At 49.3% G+C, this 22,059-nt stretch overlaps 1 long non-coding RNA gene across 1 annotated transcript in view; it reads right to left on the bottom strand.

Moving 5' to 3' along the window:
• LOC138513854 (uncharacterized) overlaps positions 1–22,059 on the bottom strand; it is a 230,265-nt gene that overhangs the window by 161,012 nt on the left and 47,194 nt on the right. Inside the window, exon 2 of the long non-coding RNA XR_011281826.1 lies at positions 14,382–15,269. This is a non-coding gene — a long non-coding RNA (uncharacterized lncRNA). The remainder of the gene's footprint in view (positions 1–14,381; positions 15,270–22,059) is intronic.

Consider the following 22,059-nt stretch of genomic DNA (forward strand, 5'->3'; position numbering starts at 1 on the left):
GGGATGATCCAAAGAGGGCATCATACTGCCCCAGGACATGCTCCACCAGGACACCAACTTCGGTGACAGTGAAGCTGGTGCCCCTCTGCCCCTCTGGCCTGGGGTTGCCACTGGTGCCAGATGTGGAAGTGCCCGACATGGCAACCCCAGAGGCAGGTGTGGGTGGGCAACTGGGTCCTGGGGCTGGGCTGTGGAGCGATGTAATACCAGTCGGGAGTCTTCAGTTCCAGCAGGGGTGGACACAGCAACTGGACCCCTGCAGATGGCTGATGTGCAGGCACCAAATGGCAGGGCACGGTGGCAGCAGGCAGGCAGGCAGCAGCAGATGGCACGTGGGAGGCTGCTCGGGGCACTGGGGGGCAGTAACTCGGCCTTCTGGGCAGGAGCGTGGGCTTCCGTGTGTTTTCGCGTGGCCAGCTTGATACGGAGTGATTTGGCACGTGAAAATCCTGCACGTCAGCGTGAAATCCGAGGAAAGGCCCTTAGCGCGTAAGCGCGTCAGCACGCATACGCGATTCTATTGGACCAGAGTCCCTCAGCGCGTAAGCGCGTCTGTGACGTGACCCGCACGGGTGTTCCCCACTCAGGACGTGATGACGGGGCACACGTGGAGATACTGCACGTCAGAGTGTCATCGCGTGTAATTGGACAAAAGTGCGCGTACACGCGATTGGCCTATGTACGTGTATTTAATGGGTGCGCGGCCACTTACACACGCAAGTACGTCAGCGAACCTGTATCCCGTGGTGCGTGTGAATTTCCACACGCTATTGGACTGGGAACAGGATTCCAGGGCTGCGCGGGTCACACGCTGTATCCCGTGGTGCGTGTGAATTTCCACACGCTATTGGACTGGGAACAGGATTCCAGGGCTGCGCGGGTCACACGCTGTATCCCGTGGTGCGTGTGAATTTCCACACGCTATTGGACTGGGAACAGGATTCCAGGGCTGCGCGGGTCACACGCTCGCCTAGAACACGCGCTAAGCATAAATTGCGGACTTTAACAATAACAAGCTCAGACGCCAGGATGAACATACCGTTCCTAGCAGCAGTGGCAGTGGGCTACCAAAGGAGGAGGAGGAGGATAGTCAGGGCCAGAATATTCACACCCAGAACCAGCCTTTTCGGGATGCCTGATGACCAGGTGTATGGGAGGTACAGGTTTCCACCACACATCATACTGGACCTGGTGACTGAGTGGGAGGATGACCTCACATCACCCACCCTGTGCTCCCAAGCACTCAGCCCCCTGGAGAAGGTCCTCAATGTACTGCACTTCTTAGCCACTGGATCATTTCAGCGGACAAGTGCCATAGTGGGTGGGGTGTCACAGGCCACCCAGTCACGCTGCCTACACCAGGTCTTGAACATCATGACTGCACGCCCATCAGTCCGCAGGCACATATACCTGCCCAGAACACCTGCAGAAAGGCATGCTGCCGCCCTGGATTTTTACGCAGTGGCACGATTCCCCAAAGTGCTAGGTGCCATCGACTGCACCCATGTGGCTCTACGTCCCCCCAGGGCATCTGAGCACATCTATAGGAACCGCAAGCACTGGCATTCCATCAACGTGCAGGTAGCATGTAATGCCAAGGGAATCATCACCTCAGTATATGCCAACTATCCCGGCTCCACCCACGACAGCTTCATTTACCGAATGTCCACCCTAAGCCGGGACCTAGAAGCTGGGCGGCATGGCGATACATGGCTGCTTGGTGAGTATGTATGCCACTGCACATGCATGCATGTTGGATACTGAGCAAGGTCACAACCTCACCAATGATACCAATCCCCACCTCCACAGGGGACAGTGCCTACCCTCTCAGCCCCCACATGATGACGCCAATTCGGAACCCCACCACGCCACCCCAGGTAAGATTTAACACAGCCCACATTACAACCAGGGGCATAGTGGAGCGCACATTCGGAGTGCTGAAGTCACGCTTTCGCTCCCTTGACCGTTCTGGCGGGCAGCTGTTATACGCTCCCCCAGTAGTGTGCAGGATCATAGTGGCAGCATGTGTCCTGCACAACGTTGCAACACGCCGGGGCCTGGCCGTGGACATGGTGGTGGCCCCACATCCCCAACCACATGCACAGCCGCTGCGCATGGGAGGGGAAAGGGCACGGGGGGAGGCAGCCCGTACACAGCTAGTGGCTAATTACTTCACATAGAAATCACACCCCTGTGGAGTGCACACTGCCCTGGCACATTCCATCTGACAATCAATGATGACTCAACCTGACACTGATCCTGAATGTGTGGAGAATGAACCGGGAATTCCATGTCAGCTTGAGATTGTTCACCTGGAAGTGTCACAATGTGTGCATCCCTACCCACACAGACACCACCAATGCAGTTTTGTGAAGTTACACATTGAAGCAGCTAAAATGAATACCCACTTGCAAAATGCAACAAGAGGACAGTGCCATGTCAGCCAACCCAACCCCAGCACTGCCACACGACACACCGTGCCATGTCATGCTAATTGCAGGTAAACAAAGTAATCCCCACAACATGACATCACTCTCACTATGTACAGTGGCACTATTAGAAACCTGCAACACCTGAAATGCTCACTGCAATGCCGGACCAACAACATACTTGAGCACGTAGTACCATTAACATGACATCAAAAATGTAACATATTAGTAGTCTCACCACCTGGAAATGCCTGCACTCCCACCACTACCAACTGTGCAGTGTTGGCGCCATGTAGAGTTGTAGGTGCACTGCTGCCAACATGGTCCCCATCGCCAGACTAGAGGTCCTTGTGTGGACTTGAGGAAGGGACCTGCAAATTGGGAGGTAGACACAGAAGAAGAGTTACACATCAATGCAACATGCAGTGTACAACACAACAGCAATATGCACTAGGAATGTATACACAGTATTGACTACAGACTGGCCACACAGCTCATGGGAGTCCAACGTCACTGTGTAATTCACTGTCACTTGGGCACACCCTTTGCAAGCCCATGGAAACGGGAAGCAGGAGGGGTGTGTGTGACTCAAACCCAAGCATCTGAACCAAATACATTACAAGCCTGCATGTGCCCAGCCACAATGCAGCGTATGCCCACAGGAACCACGGAAGCCAACAGATCGGAGCCAACAGATCGGAGCCAACAGATCGGAGCCAACAGATCGGAGCCAACAGATCGGAGCCAACAGATCGGAGCCAACAGATCGGAGCCAACAGATCGGAGCCAACAGATCCTCCCAAAAAAATTGGGAATAAAAGAAATCAAAATCAAAATAAGAATAAGAAACAATCAAAAATGGCCATTGATGGGCCCGGGGGGGTTGGGGAGGCCACCCAGGAGGTCCGAGGACAGGATGCACACCAGAACCCACCTGCGTGGATCCTGGGAAAATAAAACACCTCCATGGGCCCATGGCCCACACGGCTACCCTATTGTGGGAGTGTCACTGCTGTCGCTATTATCACCCTGTGCAGCTGCATCCGGAGGTGGTTGCACTATGGGAGGCAGCCCACGCAAGGCCCTAGTCTGCTCCTCCATGGCTGCAAGCATGCGGGTGTGGTAGGTCTGGTTCTGGAGGATGAGTGTGCGGAGGTCCCCATGCAACAACTCACGGGATGCCCGGACCTCCGCCCTCGTTGCCTGCATCTCAGCTGAGAGCGTACGGGTGAGACGCTCCAGCTGCTGTTCTGTCCTTTGGTGTGTTGAAGCCTCAAGCTCAACAAGAGTCGTCCTGAGGTGTAGGAGCTCCTGCCTCAGGGCTTCCCTGTGGCCCTGGGACTCAATGGAGATGGCCTCCTGCAGAGTCGCCAGTGCCGCCCGCCTGTCCCTGTTGGACCCCAACATGTCCTCCCTGTGTGACTGGCAGATGGAGTCAGTTGCCTGCTCTAGTCGCTCCATCAGCCTTTCTGGGGGGACAATGGAAGTGGCCACCCTATCCATGGCCTGAGCCATCATCTCGGATGATGCAGCCTGTTGGGTAGCCATACCGTAAATGGATTGCTCCCATGCGGTATTGCCAGGTGGCGTACGGCCACCACGTCGGCGGGCACCACACCTGTCTGGGGCAAGGCGAACTGCGCCTTGCTGTGCCGGCACTGCCTGAGGCTGCAGGACTGCATTCCCCCTCTGATCTGCTGGCCCAGGAACAGGATCAGATGTCGCGGAGTGTGACCCTGCATCCGTAACCACCGAAGGCGTAGCTGCCAACACTGACATCCCCATGGAGGGTACTGACCCTGGTGCAGGTGGGTGAGACAGAACAGAATCCCTCCCTGGAACACTCACCTGCGACGGCACGTAGGTCTCATCCGAATCAACACCTGAGTACAGCTCGGGGGAGGTGCAGCCAGAGACACCCCTTGAGAGCACGACCTGCAGCACTTGTGGGTTCTCCCCCACCACCACACCACGTCCCTCACTGGTGGTTGGTCGGCCCTGGGACACCTCCTGGGTCTGCACCATCTCCACAACCCCAGCAGTATCAGGTGCGTCTTCCCCTGCAAAGACATGAAAACAAAGTAATGGAAACAGGCATTAGCACCATGGCACACATTGAGGGCTGAGAAGCAAGGGAACCAGTACTTGATTGACATGTCCCACATGACTAAAACCCTCCCATGCATGCACCCACACTGCGTATGAAGTGCAGGCAAACGGCACACACTGATGACACCAAGATGGAAGATGAACAAATTTTCTGCATGCTGCCTGGCAGTGGCATCACACATTGGCCTGTGATTGGCAGGTGAAACACACATGCCATCACACAGATGGCATGTACCATTGCTATTGAGTGAAGATGGAGAGGAGGGCAGCACCTATTCATTCAGTCCAGTTCCCGCATGTAATAGCTTTTCTGATTCTAACAGGTCAGATTTTTCACCTGGAGCTGCCAGTCTGTAATGGTCAAATTGCACAGGGACATGTGTGTACAAATGATATCCAGGTAACAAAGTCACTCCCCTTTACCATACCCATGTCAGACATGTGACTAGTGGACAGCGACATGCCTAGTGAAAGTGGTGGAATGCAAACAAACTGACTGAATGAACAGTGAAAAATAAGCAAATCTGTTGTGTCAAGGTGACACTTCAAGGGCAACTGGCGTGCAGTTGTGCTAGATGTCTACTGTTGGCAGAAGGGATACTGCTATGGCCAAATGCAGCTGCGCAGGAAGTATTGCATGAAGCACATGGCTGACCCATACGACTGAGGCGCACACACTCTCTCCTGCCACCCAAACAGAAGCCCTCACACACACACCATGCACATGTATGACACACACATGCATGTGCACTCACCGGACAATGCCTCGTAATCAGCCAGATCTCCCACGCCTTGGATCTGTTCCTCCGTGACGTAGGTCCCAGCGACTGACTCATGTGGAGTGAGTTCCATGTCTACTACTGGAGACCCACCTCCAGTCACTAGAGTTGCGGCATGACTTGAGGCCAGCTTACTCTTTGCCCTGCGCTTTAGGTCATTCCAGCGCTTATAGCAATCATTGGCTGTGCGCCTCACGATTCCAAGGGCACTTACGATGTCCGCAACGGTCTGCCAGTGTGCCTGGCGTTGTGCAGGTGTGGTCTTGGATCCTGCAACAATGACCATCTCGTTGTCATGTCCGGACACATACTCGACAAGTGCATTCAGTTCGTCATCCGTGAAGCTGGGCTTCCTGGACGGGCCGGACTGTGTAGCCGTGTCTGGGGCATCAGCCTGTGCCGGACGAGCACTCTTCCTCTTCCGCTTGGAAGGTGGTGGTGATCCTGAGTGTCCTGCGCCGCTCTGGACACTAGGGGCAGGAGCCCTGGTGGACTCTGTATCAGGAGTGTGGGATTGCACACTCAGCATGGGAGTTGGTGCAGGCATTGGCTCTAGTGTGATGGTGTCAGGGGGAATGTCAGCAGCATGGACTAGGACCGACACTGTCCTGGCTGGGTGTGTGAGGGCTGGGGTGGATGGAGCCGCAGCTGCCCCTGCAGCCACTCCGCCCTGCCTCCTTGGTGCAGCAGATGACCTTGCTGCCCCAGATCCACGTGGCATGATGGCATCAACGTGCACCAGCGCACGTGTCGTAGCCCTGCTGACCTGGAAGTCAGCCATGGAGTCAGCCAGGTCTGGTGCCACAATGGGCTGGTCCAACAAGGGCTGAGCATGGATGGTGTCAGCCACTTCAGCCTCAACGGGAGGGGGGGAGGGGGGGGAGGGGGGGGGATGATGGGTGCCCTTGACTGGTCCTCCACACATGGGGGGACAGGCTCACCCTGCAAGTTACGACCACGTCCCCTACCGGATCCACCACGGCCACCACTTGTGGCTCTTCCACCTTTGCCACCCTTACGGAATCCTCGCCTCCCAGCCATGGCACTGATATTAATGTGCGTATGGGAGTGGCTGTAGACAATTGTCCTGGGCAATTGGGGGTCAAAGGGGTTGGGTACCAGATGGTAATTGTACCCTAGTGCTCTAGCACGGCTGATTGTAACCCCTGGGGAAAGATGACGGGTCACGCAACGCACAGGAGGCCCAAAAAAGGGAGATGACGTGCACGCAACCCCTCCTAGACCACGTGTGCAGAAAGAAAAACCTGCACTACGCTGTGGCACCCAGTAACACAAGAATGAACGTATGCGTGTCACACGCAGCCTAGAATGACCTCTGAAGGGGTAGGCAACACACGGGGCAAGCACAGAAGTTGGATACGTGCGTGACTCACCGTCTGCCAGGTAAAAGAGCGTGAAGAATGAGCGCGTTTGGCTGGCTAAACCCCCGCCAAAAGAAGATGTGTACGCTGTCTGAGAAGACAGGACAACAGTAGAAGGGGACACTGTTTGAGGGAACAGGCCCAGGTAAACCAGTAATAGAGAAAAAAGAGAAAAAGCTGTCAGAGGTAACAGGGAATACGAACTGGAAACGCCGTGAAGTAAATCGCGTGTGAAACGACAAGGAGTACAGATTTCACCCACTCGCTCTCCACGAAAAGCACGTACAAGGAAATGGTGTTCTACATGTACCTTATATACAGGCCCACACGTACAGCGTCACTTACGCGGCGTGTACGTTCACCAATCACACGCTTTGTCACTCCTGCGTGTAGATCCATTTTCACCAATCACACGCTTTGTCACTTCTACGTGTACATCCATTTTCACCAATCACACGCTTTGACACTGGGACGTGTCACGCAACAATTTCCTGCACGTGCAGGTGACTATAGGCGCGCATATGCTGTTGACGGGTTTACGCGCTAAGGGCCTTTGCTGACGTGTGGGATTTCACTACCTATCAGGCTGTCCACGCGTTCACACACGAGAGACCACGCTCCTGGCCAGGAGGCGAAATTACTGCCCCCCCAGAGCCCTGAGCACGCTCCCACCTGCCATCTGCTGCTGCCTGACTGCCTGCTGGCCACGTGCCCCACAGTGCTGGTGGGTGGGGGTGTTGGGAGACATGGGTGGGGGCCTGGTGGAGGGTGCCCCTGCACTGGTGGGGGTGGTGGGAGACATGGGTGGGGGCTTGGTGGAGAGTGCCCCTGGTGGCGGGGGGTGGTGGGAGACATGGGTGGGGGCCTGGTGGAGGCTGCCCCTGGTGGCGGGAGGGTGGGGGTGGTGGGAGACATGAGTGGGGGCCTGGTGGAGGCTGCCCCTGCACTGCTGGGGGGGTGGGGGTGCAGGGGGACATGAGCAGGTGTGCAGGGTAGTCCCCTGTTTTGTAGGCTGCCTGCAGGGGCCGTGGAGGGTGTACAGGGAACACCTGTGAGGACCCACCCAGCCTAATCGCGTGTTAAACTTCCCGCGTACCCCTGTAATACACGTACCCTGGCTAATCGCGTGTATAACTTCCCGCGTACCCCTGTAATACACGTACCCTGGCCAATCGCGTGTTAAACTTCCCGCGTACCCCTGTAATACACGTACCCTGGCTAATCGCGTGTATAACTTCCCGCGTACCCCTGTAATACACGTACCCTGGCCAATCGCGTGTTAAACTTCCCGCGTACCCCTGTAATACACGTACCCTGGCCAATCGCGTGTTGAACTTCCCGCGTACCCATGTAATACACGTACCCTGGCTAATCGCGTGTATGACTTCACGTGTACCCCTGTAATACACTTACCCTGGCTAATCGCGTGTTAAACTTCCCGCGTACCCCTGTAATACACGTACCCTGGCTAATCGCGTGTATAACTTCCCGCGTACCCCTGTAATACACGTACCCTGGCCAATCGCGTGTTAAACTTCCCGCGTACCCCTGTAATACACGTACCCTGGCCAATCGCGTGTTAAACTTCCCGCGTACCCCTGTAATACACGTACCCTGGCTAATTGCGTGTTGAACTTCCCGCGTACCCCTGTAATACACTTACCCTGGCTAATCGCGTGTTGAACTTCCCGCGTACCCCTGTAATACACGTACCCTGGCCAATCACGTGTTAAACTTCCCGCGTACCCATGTAATACACGTACCCTGGCTAATCGCGTGTATGACTTCACGTGTACCCCTGTAATACACTTACCCTGGCTAATCGCGTGTTAAACTTCCCGCGTACCCCTGTAATGCACGTACCCTGGCCAATCGCGTGTTAAACTTCCCGCGTACCCCTGTAATACACGTACCCTGGCTAATCGCGTGTATGACTTCACGTGTACCACTGATATGCACGTTACCCGCTTTGCGTTCCTTGTTTGGCTGCCCTGTAAACTGGTCCAGAGTTAGCGCAGCCCTTTGCGATGATTTAGCGATTTTGCTGGCTTTTCCTTGCGCGAGGGCGTTCTTGGGGGCGTTACTGGCGCTGCTGCAGGGTCGCTGCGATACTCTGCGCCACGGCTGGTTTGGGAGCATGAAATCCATGAATACGCTGTGCGCGGAAATCGGTTTTATCGCACGTGCCTGCCGCTGTCAATCGCACGCGGACACTCTGCGCCAGCCGCTTGCGACACTTTTCTGCGAAATTCTATGAATTACCCTGTCGATCTGATTCGTGACTTTTTTTGCTTTCATTAAGAGATTGTTTTTCCAAATCACATTAGAATGGGAGCGGTACACTGTGTAGCCCAAGAATCTTAATGCCGATTGACTCTTGATCTTGATACCACCACAGTTCCAAGACGAGAATGCGGGCGTCACGTTTTGGCTTCCACCGTGAAAGATAACTGTTTTCGTTGGATTAATTTTTAACTTTCTCTCATCAATAAACACCCCAAAGACAGTGATTAATCTTTGTAGGCCTATTTTAGAGCCATCCAGCAGTAAGAAGTCATCTGCATAGGCTATCCATCTAATTGTGATCGCGCCAAACTTTATGCCTACCAGACCACTCATGTTAAGTTTCTTTCCAGCTTCTGCAACATACAAGTTGAAAAGGGTGGCAGCTAACCTGCATCCTTGTTTTAGACCGTTAGCAGTAATGATCTTATTGGATAACAACCCTTTATTGTTCAACCTCACTAGCATGGCGGTATTGGAGTATAGATGTATAATTACATTCAGCAAACCACTGTCACTGCCTAAGGATACTAAAGTTTTCCATAGAGTGGGTCTATCAACTAGATCAAACGCAGCGGTTAGGTTCATAGAAACTACATATAGGTGTTCAACAGATTTTAATTTGACTGAACTCATTAATTGGTGCAGGAGACAACCACCTGCATCAGTTCCAATATGTCTTCTGAGGCCTATCTGTCTAAAGTCTAGGATAGATTTATCGTCCATCCATGAAGTGAGTTTCTCCAGGACTATGGCAGCAAAAATCTTAGAGTCAACATTCAGGAGAGTAATCGGTCTATAGTTTTTTGTGCTCATCCTGTCCCCTTTCTTATATATCAGTAACACGTATGACATTTTCCATGATGGTGGTAGTTCTTTTTTTAAGCATATGTCACTAAATATTAGATGCAGGAGTTTGGACCAGATGTTAGAGTGGCTTTTCAGAGTTAGGAAAGATAAATGATTCGGGCCAGGAGTGGAGGTAGATTTTGATTTATCAATATATTTTAGGATATTAACTTCCGTGATGTTGAGAGGCCATTTTACCTCTTCAACAATCGCTGGTGTCCACAGCTCTAAAGGCTTTTTATAAAGCTGGCTGAAGTGTTCAGTCCATATTTTTAGCTTTAATAGGATTCACTTGGATTTGATGCTGTGCTATTTGTGAGCTATTTATAATGGACCAATACTTCTGCGGATTGGCGAAACTCATGGCTTTGAGCATCCTCTCTCCATCATTTTGGGCCATCTGGCACTTGATATGTTTGTGCCAATTTTTGTATCTCTGTTTGATTAGTTTAATCTTATTATTTTGCTCCAGGTCAGGGCTGTTCTCATTCTTTAGATCCCGAATGGATTTCCTCATGTCTGCTTTCTTTATTTTAACCGCTTGACCAAATGTATGAGTATGGACTGTACTACCCCCTGGATTAACTCCTTTATATGATTTACTTCTTACTAAGGTGGTATCTAAGTATTCATCGAATAGTTCTACCGAATAAGTAGCAATTTTTAAATCATAGGTAGAGTCTTTGAAATCTTGGGACAAAAGACTGTTAAATTGCCGAACTTTATGTCTGGACCACTTCACACATTTGCCATAGTTGGTAACTTCTATTTGTATTGAGAACTGAGCGACGATCAGTTGTTTTTTTACCCAAGGTAGCACTAGGGAGAGCATTGCATGGTCACTGTTCACAGAATGGGTTACTTCTAAAGTATTGCAGTTCAACATATCATGTGCACTCAAAAATATGTAGTCTAAAATAGCGCTCTTGCCACGTGCATACCAGGTGGGCTTAGAGTTAAATGCTTGCAACAGGTTCCAGCTCTTACAGTAATCTAACCAATGCATACCTCTGTTTATTTTATCGGATCTATTGGTAATGGCAGTTCTATTCCGTAACTTAACCTTGTTGGAAGGATTGCAATCTGCATTTAGATCTCCTGCTATAATAATCGAGCCTTCAGGGTGGATGTCAAGCCAGTTGTCAAATATAGCATCGAGATCTTCGAAAAATACACCCAACTGTTCATTATTCAAATTGCATGTATTCCAATAGATATTACACAACAAAATATACTTTATAGAAACATTGGTGAGCAGATGAAAACTAGCTACCATTGAACACCCCATCACAGTACTGCTCTATTCCAGTACAATGTTCTCATCTAATCTATAAGCTAAAACCAGACCTCCACTTGGTCTTGCACGAGAGCCCTGTAGGGCAGGTAAACCTATGATATTATAGCCGTCCATAAATAGTTTACAAGTGGCCCATGTTTCTTGTAACATAATAAAATCATACTCATATAACTTTGTACAATCCGCATCATCTCTAAGCAACCGTTTGTGACCCCTGGTGTTCCAGGTAACTAGTTGGAAATAGCACTCTTTGTTAAGGGGGCTTCTGGGTTGATTTTAGTTATTCTATGGACTCTCTGAGAGAGGTGGCTAACAACCTCCATTCCTCCATATCTTTTAGACAGGCTTTTGCTTCTGACACCACTTGGGACCCGTCACTTGCAACAGACCGTAAATCGCTGTTTTTCCATTCATTTCTGTCTCTATTCATTGATCTCTTATTTTCTACTTTTTTGGAATCGTTGTTGCAGAATGGGACTATATCAAACCCTTTTTTTTGCAAAGATCCTGCTTCTTTTAGGATCAGGTTTCTTACCAGAGGAGAGTTAATAAGGCGCACATAATCATACCGAAAGTTATGTATATAATCAACTAGTTTTATGTCTGAGGTGGTTATCAAACTTATTCGGGAATGTCGCCAAATAGGTTTAAGATGTACGGTCTGTTCAAAGCTCTGGGACCTCCTTCTTCAAAAACATAATACATTACTAAACTGGGTTCATTAGGATAGGCCGGGTCTCTAAGAAAACCCTTATCTTCTTTGACAAAGTAAGCATAATTATTCGGGGTTTCACTATCATTCATTCCTCTTTCTTTCTCACCATAACCAGCCTTGTACATTGTGCTATTCGCAGATTGCTGATTACTATTGGGGCCCGAAAGAAGCACCTCAAAGTTAGTCGGGACATCAGACTCTTGTGAAACCTCGGCCATTTTCTTAGTTAGTATTTTGTCAATAATTTCAGTTAGTGCATGCTCTGAAATACCCAGATTAGGTTCTTTTATTAACATCTGTGTTTCATTCTTATCTGTACTATTTGTAGCCCCTGCGAGGTTTGCCTTTGGTAATACCTCAACACATTCGTTATTCGCTACATGTAGAGTGGGCATCTTTTTACCTTTGATGGTACTGGCTTCCGTTTTTTGCTGTAACTCATCCACACAGATTATGGATTGTTCAATGACATTATTGTGATAGGTGAATAAGATGGGACCCGCAGAGACCGGAGTATTACCTCGTGAAATCATCTCTGGATTTTTGAAGATATCAAAAATATCAGCCACGCCCCTTTCCAACATTCTTAAGTTGGTGTCTATTCTATCCGACACCTCTTTTTGTTTTAGAGCGTCAGCCAGTTTTATAGACCCTTCTGTGTAATCTTTTTGATTATTGCCGTTCGTCAAGACACTGGAAAGTAAATTTGCCTTTTCCTTCTGTCTTATTTCTACAGTGTCTGGAACCTGTCTTAATGCATCTTGTGCTGTATATTTAATTGACTGGTAATCCTCCAGGTCTTCACGCAAGTCCACATCACGCATGAACTTGCGGGAGTACATATTCAGACTTACATTTTTTTCGATTAACTTTTTTTTCCTTCCTTTTGAGGGATTTCGTAGGTACTTTGGTGGTAATGCAGCTAGAAGCTGCTTTACTTGTCATTTCCGCTGCCTGAGTGTCTGTTGAGTCAGCCACAAACAGAGACATTTTTTCATTTGAACACTTAGACAAGTCAGGTGTCGAGGCAGTGTCCATAATCACTATAACCGCCTGGGAAACCAACACTGCATTAATTTGCGACATCTTTTGTATCTCAACCCCTGAATCGACATTCTTATTATGGCCGTCATGCCATTCTGCAATTAATGCACGACATAGATCAGGTAGTGCCGTAATAGCCATTACTATTTCATTTGGCATCCTTGATTGGTTTTTTAGTTCTATAAACATGAGACTGTTGATATTTTCAAGTGGGACTTCTTTGTCATATTTATGTGTGTTACTTTGACCGTCCTGACAGACCTCTTCTTCATCAATGACGTCCAGGTGCTGTGAGAGACCTAGGAGGGTAATCTCCCCTGTACTGAAAATAAGGAGCGTATTAGGGTACAATAGACTCGAATTTAGTCCATTATTAACTTCTGAAGGAACCAAGTGTTTTGTTCCTTCGGCGTATAAATATTGGGAGTTGTTTAACAGTTCCTAGTTTGCATTTGATGTTACGCCAGTTTCGGCGGTATGAATTTGGGCGCAATCTACAGTATCATCATCCGTGTCGGACGAAAGCATGTTTGAGGTCTCCTCTGCCAGCGCCATACTGGCGCGCCTGGTCATGACTGTTCTTAGAGTATTTACGTTGTTTTTCGGTTTACAAGGTTTTGTGGACATGCTTTAAGTGATAAGCTTCCAGGTTGGAATTAGCATAACAAGAGTTGAAGTTTCAAGCAGTAGTAGAACCCACCCTCCATTCAAGCGATAAAGATCTCAGCAGAGTCGACAAAAAAGGACAATCTATAAATAAGTGTTATGGCAGGCGAGGGCAGTGTCAACATGAAAGACTCCTTAAGCGCATACCGCCAACAGCTGTTTTTAGATGTCTAAGCATTTGTTAGCGGGATCCCACAGTTAAACTTGCTTGCGGGAGACAAGCCCGTACTAGATTCAAACGCTTTAATGCACAGCAGGGACAACAAAGAAAACAAACTGTAAGTGAGAGGAGCGGCAAGCGAGGGTGTTGTCAACATGAAAGGCACCTTACCCCAATTCGTTCATGTAGAAATTACATCAGAAGTGACGAGAGAAAATAGCCAACTGCATAGGGCAATGGGGTTCCTCACACACGGCAGAATAAGAACCTCGCAAACCTAACAGTCGAAACAGGCTACTTACGAGGCGCGCGCGCTGATGGCGCGCGGCCTCGCAATATGTAGTCTCCGCCTATAAAGTGGGCGTGGCCTGTGTTAAAATAGAAATACGAGGTTTTAGTATAGTTCGTGTGTTGTAAGGTAAGTTATATAATCTTATGTTCATGTTTCCATTGTTCAATATGTTCGCGATTTATCCTGTCACAGGTTGTTAACATTTTTGTTATGCAAGGGAAGAGGATATGTTGTAATATGCACGGGCTCGTGCAGGGGCACTCGTGGAATGTTGATGGACGTTCAGCAGTCAACATTCCACGGTGGCGGTTAGCTTGAGGAGGCTGAAGCAGGAGGCCTGCGGGGTCTCGCAAATAAATACTTATAACCTTCTTACCTGTGTAAGGTGAGATTTCATCATCGTGCTTTGTTTATAATAACAGAGGTCCAGTATTGAGGAGTGTAGCTTCAATATTCACCAATATATTATAAGTGAAACTCCTTTCTTCTGTATACTTCAGCACGATCACTTCAGGCTCCGGCAGCGCAAGTGAAAACAATGCAGCAGGATCCTAGCTTCTGAGCAGAAACAGGCTACTTACGAGGCGCGCGCGCTGATGCCGCGCGGCCTCGCAATATGTAGTCTCTGCCTATAAAGTGGGCGTGGCCTGTGTTAAAATAGAAATACAGGTTTTAGTATAGTTCGTGCTTTGTTTATAATAACAGAGGTCCAGTATTGAGGAGTGTAGCTTCAATATTCACCAATATATTATAAGTGAAACTCCTTTCTTCCCTGTACTTCAGCACGATCACTTCAGGCTCCGGCAGCGCAAGTGAAAACAATGCAGCAGGCTTCTAGCTTCTGAGCGGAAACAGGCTACTTACGAGGCGCGCGCGCTGATGTCGCGCGGCCTCGCAATATGTAGTCTTCGCCTATAAAGTGGGCGTGGCCAATATATTATAAGTGAAACTCCTTTCTTCCGTATACTTCAGCACAATCACTTCAGACTCCGGCAGCGCAAGAGAAAACAATGCAGCAGGCTTCTAGCTTCTGAGCAGGACCAGGCGAAACAGGCTACTTACGAGGCTACTTGCTGAGGCGCGTGCCCAATTTTACCACCATGAATGGCTTGGGTCCCATAAGCATGGGCTCGGAGTATAGGGTGGCGAAGAGGGCACCTGCCCCCTTCGGCAGCAGCAGAAACCACGCTTTGCCCCCATCGAGATGGTTTCACTTCTCAGCACCCAGCTGTACTTCCGTCTGAGTCTGCATGCACCATCAATTCTGCAGGAGATAAAACATGATTGACTTTAGGTAAGAGGGAATACAAAACGGCCATGTGTATGCTGATGTTGTCCTCGTGACAATCACGCAGATAGATAAATCAGTGGGGGCCCTGTGGGAAGAAATTGCAGCCTTTGGAAAAATCCTGGATTTAAAGTGAACTATGCTAAATCATCTGCATTAGCAGTTAACATACCGTGCAAACACAGAGAAACACTCACTCCAATCATCCCCATCCCCTGGGCCATCTCCAGTATGGGGTATTTAGGAGTCCAAATTCCCAAAAAGATCGATCAAATATACCAACACAACTTTCCACCGCTATTCAAGGAGATACAAAAAGACCTAGTACAATGGAAAAGCAGGAAATCTCTTGGCTATGGAGAATAACTACAGTTAAAATGAATATTGTCCCGAGGATTATCTACCACTGTATAGCCCTCCCAATACACATCCCGGAAGCAGATTTGAACAAATTACAGAAAAGCGTAATTAAATTTATATGGGCAGGGAAGAAACCGCGCATCGCCAGACAAATCATGATCCATTCTAGGGTCTTGGGTGGCCTGGGCATCCCAGATCTAGCCAGATGCTGTCGAGCTGCTCAGCTCTCTCATGCCTTTGCTTGGGAATCCCTGGCAGATCAGCCCCACTGGAACCAGATGGAGGAGATATGGTGCTCGGGCCCTCTTTGCTCCCTCCCCCACATAGTCCCCACCCGGAATCTGGCAAACCTGAGGCCCCTCACGGCCACAAAAAATACTATAACGAATTGGAGACAAGCAGCGCGCAAATGGGGTTGCACAGGCATAATTGGTCCCCTCACACCAATTTGGGGTAACCCATACTTCACCCATGGCATCCCCCCCAATAGTTTCACAATCTGCAGGGTGGGAGGCCGGAGGAAACTTGAGGACCTCCTGCGGGATGGACCCCCCCTCACATTCATAGAATGTAAAACAAAGTTTAATGTCCCAGAATCAGAGCTTTTCCACTACGCACAAATAAGACACTCAACATCACATGGCGATCAAAGAAAAAGGACGGAGGGACCTAACTGCGCTCGAAAGGACCCAAACAGCATCCACTCCTAGGGGCAAAATCGCCACTTTATATCGACTGTTAGACAAAACAGATCCTTCCAGGAAGGAGAAATACTTGCTCAGTTGGGAGACCTGGGGCACACATTAGAAACAGAAGATTGGGGCACAATATGGGAAAGACTACATAGCAGTACCAAATGTATTACAAACAGAGAAGGGGGATACAAGGCGTGCTATCGGTACTGCCTGACTCCTGAACTGCTAAACAAAAGCAACCCTACTATTCCCTCACGCTGTTGGAGAGGTTGCGCAGACACTGGAACCCTGTTTCACTTGCTATGGGCCTGTCCAATAATTACGGGATTCTGGAAAGCAGTATTGGAATATATCAAGCTGATCACAGGGTTCGAAATCCCTTGGTATCCAGGCATAGTATTGTTGGGGGACACCAAGGAGGGGTCATTCCCAATAACAGGTCAGATAGCCAAATTAATCACGCACCTCCTCACCACTGCTAAAATCTCCATAGCTCGTCTATGGAAACATCCGGAAGGCCGATCTTTGCCTATTTGGTGGACAAAATGTTGGGGCATTGTGGTGTCGGAAAATATCACTGCCATGCTGTTGGGGGATATCACGAGCTTTCAGAACACTTGGGCGCTCTTCATGGAATACGTGGAGAAGTATCCAGAACTGACCTGCCTCCCTCCCATGACCCATGGCTCACATTGTCCCTCAAACTGTAAAGAGCAAATGTTCCTCTCGGCACTCCTCGCATTAGCCGCAAGGGAGGCCATAGGGGAGGGGAAAGCCCCCCAGAGAGACAACTGACACCCTGTAATGTTGATCCCGTATGACAATATACTCTTATGTGATGGTTAAGCCCTTCTAATAGCTTGTTTACTTGTTATGATGCACTTGTTATATACCTTCCTGAAGAAAAAAACGAATAAAAATGTTTTGTTGAAAAAAAAGCATGATTGACTTGTAAGCCATGTACATGAACTGCAATGTTTCTAATGTAGTGCCTTTGAGCAGTATCAGCGATCCACCTACATTGCTGAATTCTTCAAGGTTGAGTGAGAGTCCCCAAAGCAAAACGCTGCAAGGTTGCACAGCAGGAAAGTGACTGTTGCTGATATATTGTATGTTTAGATCAACCTAAAAATTATTTATGTTTTTTCAAATTCCCTCCGTAAAATGTGCTCTCAAACGCACCATTTCTACCGTGTCAGTGCCAGGGTCGAGTTTGGTTGCGTGCTCGTATTCGCGAGGGAGGGCGGATGTGTGCCTCTGTAGTAAAAATCAAAAGTAGGCACCCATGCCCGCATGAGAAAGCAAAGCTGGTTCTCCAAGACAGGCCCACCATGCAGAAGACGCAGCCAGCTGTTTTGCACACCCATGTCCCAAGTGAAGAAGATTGAGACATACACCCACATGCGTCCATCATTATCCGTTTAAATAAATGTATAGCCCTATTTGCCGGATTCGTCCTGCTTCCAAAACCTGCAGTAACACCGCTGGTATTATTACCCAAGCCACTGACATTCAAAGTTTAGAGACTTTGGAAGGGTGAAGGCTGAACCGGGCCTGCTGGCATTCGAACAGCAAGTTACAGCATGTGGCCAGAGCTCAGCATGGGCGAGCATCCCTGGGCGGCAGGTCAGAACCCGACGCCAGTTGTCCTCACTTCACGCAGACCAAGCGTTGCGAGCACACTGGTGTAACCATTTGTATCACTTACATTTGGAATCTTACATATTAAATAAAGGTGTTGTGGCAACATGAAACAAACATAACCACCATGCACCGTCGGGTTATCACCGAGGCATCCCCGATCCTCATCCTCTCCTGGGGGGGAAATTGCAGGATCCCCCACACATGCTTTAGGATATCTGCCCACTTGTCTTTGGAGACATATTGGGCCTCATTCCAAGTGCGGCGTTAAGGGGTTAATGGCGCCGGTAAGGATGCCGGTGCCGCTAACCCCTTACCGCTGCATTCCGAGGTCCTTTAGCCGGTCCCGTTAAGGGCGGCTGGTAAAACCAGCTGCCCTTAGCGGGAGCCGCTAAAGGAACAGGGAGCTAATACGGGCCCGTTATTAACGGGCCCGTTATTAGTTCCCTCCCCATTGTCATTCAGCCCTATGGGGGCTCGAATGGGGATGGCTTCCCTGAATGGGGAAATACCGGGTCCTTCAAGGTTGGAATGACCCGGTAAGTCCCCATTCAGGGAACCCGGACCAGGTATACGGTATGGGGGTAGCCATAGCACTAATAGCACCATGGCTACCTCCATACTCGTAATGAGGCCCATTGACTCTTTGCTGGCCCCTCTTCCTCGTCCCCATCAGGAGGTCTCTCTGGCCTGGACTTCCGGCCCTCTGCCTGGGCCACCGAGATCACCACCTGTAGGAGCTCATCTAGTTCCTTTTGTGATTTGGGTAAAGATGGAGGCACAGATCCGTCCCTCCTTCTAGTGGAGAAGTGATCTCTGCCCCGACAATGGTGGCTAAGACTCTTTGGTAGGGGTTAGAAGAGGGTGAGTGAGACTCTACTATCCTTGTCAGGTTTTTGTGTACATTTCCTGAAATCTATGTTATGTTATGTTACTTGGCATTTATATAGTGCTCTATATATCATTGGTATGACCCCAAAGCGCTGGTAGGTTGAACGCCCTTGGGGACCGCAGTCCAGGTCACTAGAGAGAGCAAGTGTCGTAGGGTGCGTGGGTGCACCCGATGTGTGCAGCTGATGTAATTGCCTGATGGTAGCTGCATCCTAGCGTTAGGTGTGGTGGTGATGATATCAGTTGAATGTGTGCAGTCTGGTGGGTGGACACCCAGACTGGGTTCTGGCTGCATTGGGCCTGAAGGATGCATATGTGTGCAGCTAGGCCGGTTTGTCATGGGAAATAGCTGCGTTTTATTAGAGTGATGAGGTGTTCATGGGGTAGTGTTCGTATGTGAGCAGCTAGGCCGAATTTATCGAGGGGTATAGCTGTATTCTAATTGGGTGATGGTGTAGAGTAGAGAGTAAGCGTAATTATATGATATGATGGTTGATCCATAGACGATGGAGGACATGGCGGCACTCCCACAGGCCATGTGCAGCACGAATGTGAAGACTAACCACTGTACTTTGTCTTGAGAACCCGACCGTGTAAGTGCTAAGGCACAGACCGGAGTGCATGTCTGGGGACGGTGCATAAGGACCAGAGGGGCTTGGTAGGCAGCAAGATTGTGTGGGCCGGGTAGGACAAACAGCAAGCATGAGGGGCCAGAGGAACAGAGAGACATCATGGGACCAGAGGGCTTTGGGTGTACAGCGGCATTATAGTGGACCGGCGGAATGGGGGCACAGTGACGAGCTGGTCAGGGCAAAAGTGAACATGGGACATAAGGGTTGTGGGTACACAGTGACATTGAGGGGAAAATGAGGGGATGGGGTAAACAGCGACACCACAGGGGTCCATAGGGGCAGGGATATGGATTGACAACACGGGGGCCGGTGGGGTAGGGGTACATAGGAACATCACAGTGATTAGTGGGTATGCAGCGACATGGGCAGGGTACGCGCCGGGGGACCAGATGGAGCAGGCGTACGCAGTGACAAGATGAGAGCTGGAGGGGTATGGGCACACAGGGACATCATAAAGGGGGCTGGGCTACAGCGACAGGACGGGGTGCAAGAGGGATACATAGGCAAATCACGGGGAACAAGGAGGCAGTGGTACACAAGGAAACACAGGCACAGACGGGCACACAGCGACATCACAGAGCCTAGAGGGGTGGGTATAGAGAGGGATACATAGCAACGTTAAGGGGATAGGACGTCAGGGGTGCACGCTGGCACGCGGGGCACAATGGGCACATGCTCAAGCTCTCTGTAGGATGAGCCACACCACGTGCTGTCAAGACTGAGCTTTTCCTTGTCTGAGTTAGTTTGTAACCCTCGTTTTCACTTTATAAACAGCCTGTGCCTCCTAGTGATGTCAGTGACGTCCCCCACCTTCCGAGCTTTGCGCGCTAAGACCTCTGCAGTTCAGCTGGCCTGCTATTAAACACGGTGTGTGGAATGCTTAATAGCAGAGGGGATTCAATTGGGTAATTCCTGTTTTTTGGTAAAGGGGGATTAGGCTTCAGATGGGAAAAATACAGTGAAATCAAGTGCAGGGTGAGCCTAACTACCTCTATCTAAGTCCGCCATTTCAGCCAACAGTATTGTACACTTTGTGTTGTATGCTCAATAAATCTCAACACATGTGTCAAGCCAAGCAGGTTAAGATATAATAAAGAACATGTATTCATGTTAATAAATTATTACACAACTAAAAACATATTTGCCTTCTTCTTGTGCGCTTTCCACAAGGTACTTAAACAAGGTAACAAACATTTGTCTACAATTTAACAAACCCGATGTAGGGCTAGATAGTGGGGTTAGTACGGACAGATTTTGCTTACGTACACAAATTGACTTTGGAATAAATTAACCTCGTTGTCATTTTGTCAATACTTTCCATAGAATGATTTTACCAAAAGAGGCAATTAATAAAGTCTCTTTTTTGGACAGATTCCTTTTGTGTCCAACAGATGTGTCTACATATATTTCGGCTAGATGAGTATTTTAGACACCATCTCTGGTGTCTATCCCTCTTGGTTTAGCCGTCTTCAGGACAAAATATTTCTTCAGTATAAATGGTACACTCATATATTCCCCAACATTTCTTGCCTTGTATTCACTATAGACAAAAGTACCAGTGAGTACCAGTGCTGAAAAAAGAGTGCTGGTGTTGGCCACCGGCAAACTCTGGCACAAATTAAGAACTGAGCTACTACCATGGAGATAGCCCAACACCTGTACCCAGGCTCCTCCCTCCGAATCCATAGAACCGTCTATCCTGGAAAACATCTAGTCAACCTAGTGAAGGAGCAGTTTTCCAGTAGTAGAGACTGCCTGGCAGAAGCCCAGCCCTACTCCCAGTCTTCCTGCTACAGAAGTTCACATCTGGTGATGACCCAGAGGCCTACCTGAATAACTTTGAAAGAACAGTGAAGGTAGCAAGGTGGATCAAGGCATTGGCCCTAAAATGTGGCACCACTACTAACGGATGACTTTCAAGTGGCTTATCAAATACGCCACCTGCAGATGGGCAGGCCCCGTATAAGACCGTAAGAGCCGGTAACCTTGAACGCCAGGATGAGGACCGAAAATACCACTGGCAGTAAATCAGGGAGATGAGACAGCTAACCCAGGAGGCTTCACAGCCACCTTTGTACTGAATTCACTTCACACCGAAGAAGTAACTAAAGAACTGAAACCTGGTGGAATTCTAGGACAGTTTAGTTCATGAAAGGCTGGTAAACTCACTCCTTCTGTATCTATAAAGGTGGTATTCAAACTTTTTATGCCGAGCCCCCCCCCTTAAGTAAAAACAGTGTTGCTGCCCCTCCTCCACAGGCTAAAACTACTTATATTTTCTATTAAATGCTTAATTTTTATATTACCAACAGTCGCGTAATCCTCTTTTAAAGAACCTTACGCCCCACCTGTACATCCCTGACATCCCTCGGGCCCCCCTAGAGGGGGCCTGCCCCACAGTATGAAGGCCCCTTTTCTAAAACAACCTGTACAGCAACACCATCAACCACCCCTGGAAGGAGCTATCCAAATAGCTGACACGTTTCAGAAAGTGCAACAATAGAAACCTAGTGGGGGGAATAACATTGAGAAACTCAAAGGTCCCCT

Source organism: Ambystoma mexicanum, chromosome 12, assembly GCF_040938575.1.
Source record: "Ambystoma mexicanum isolate Mex_15411 chromosome 12, UKY_AmexF1_1, whole genome shotgun sequence".
NCBI classification, from domain to species: Eukaryota; Metazoa; Chordata; class Amphibia; order Caudata; family Ambystomatidae; genus Ambystoma; species Ambystoma mexicanum.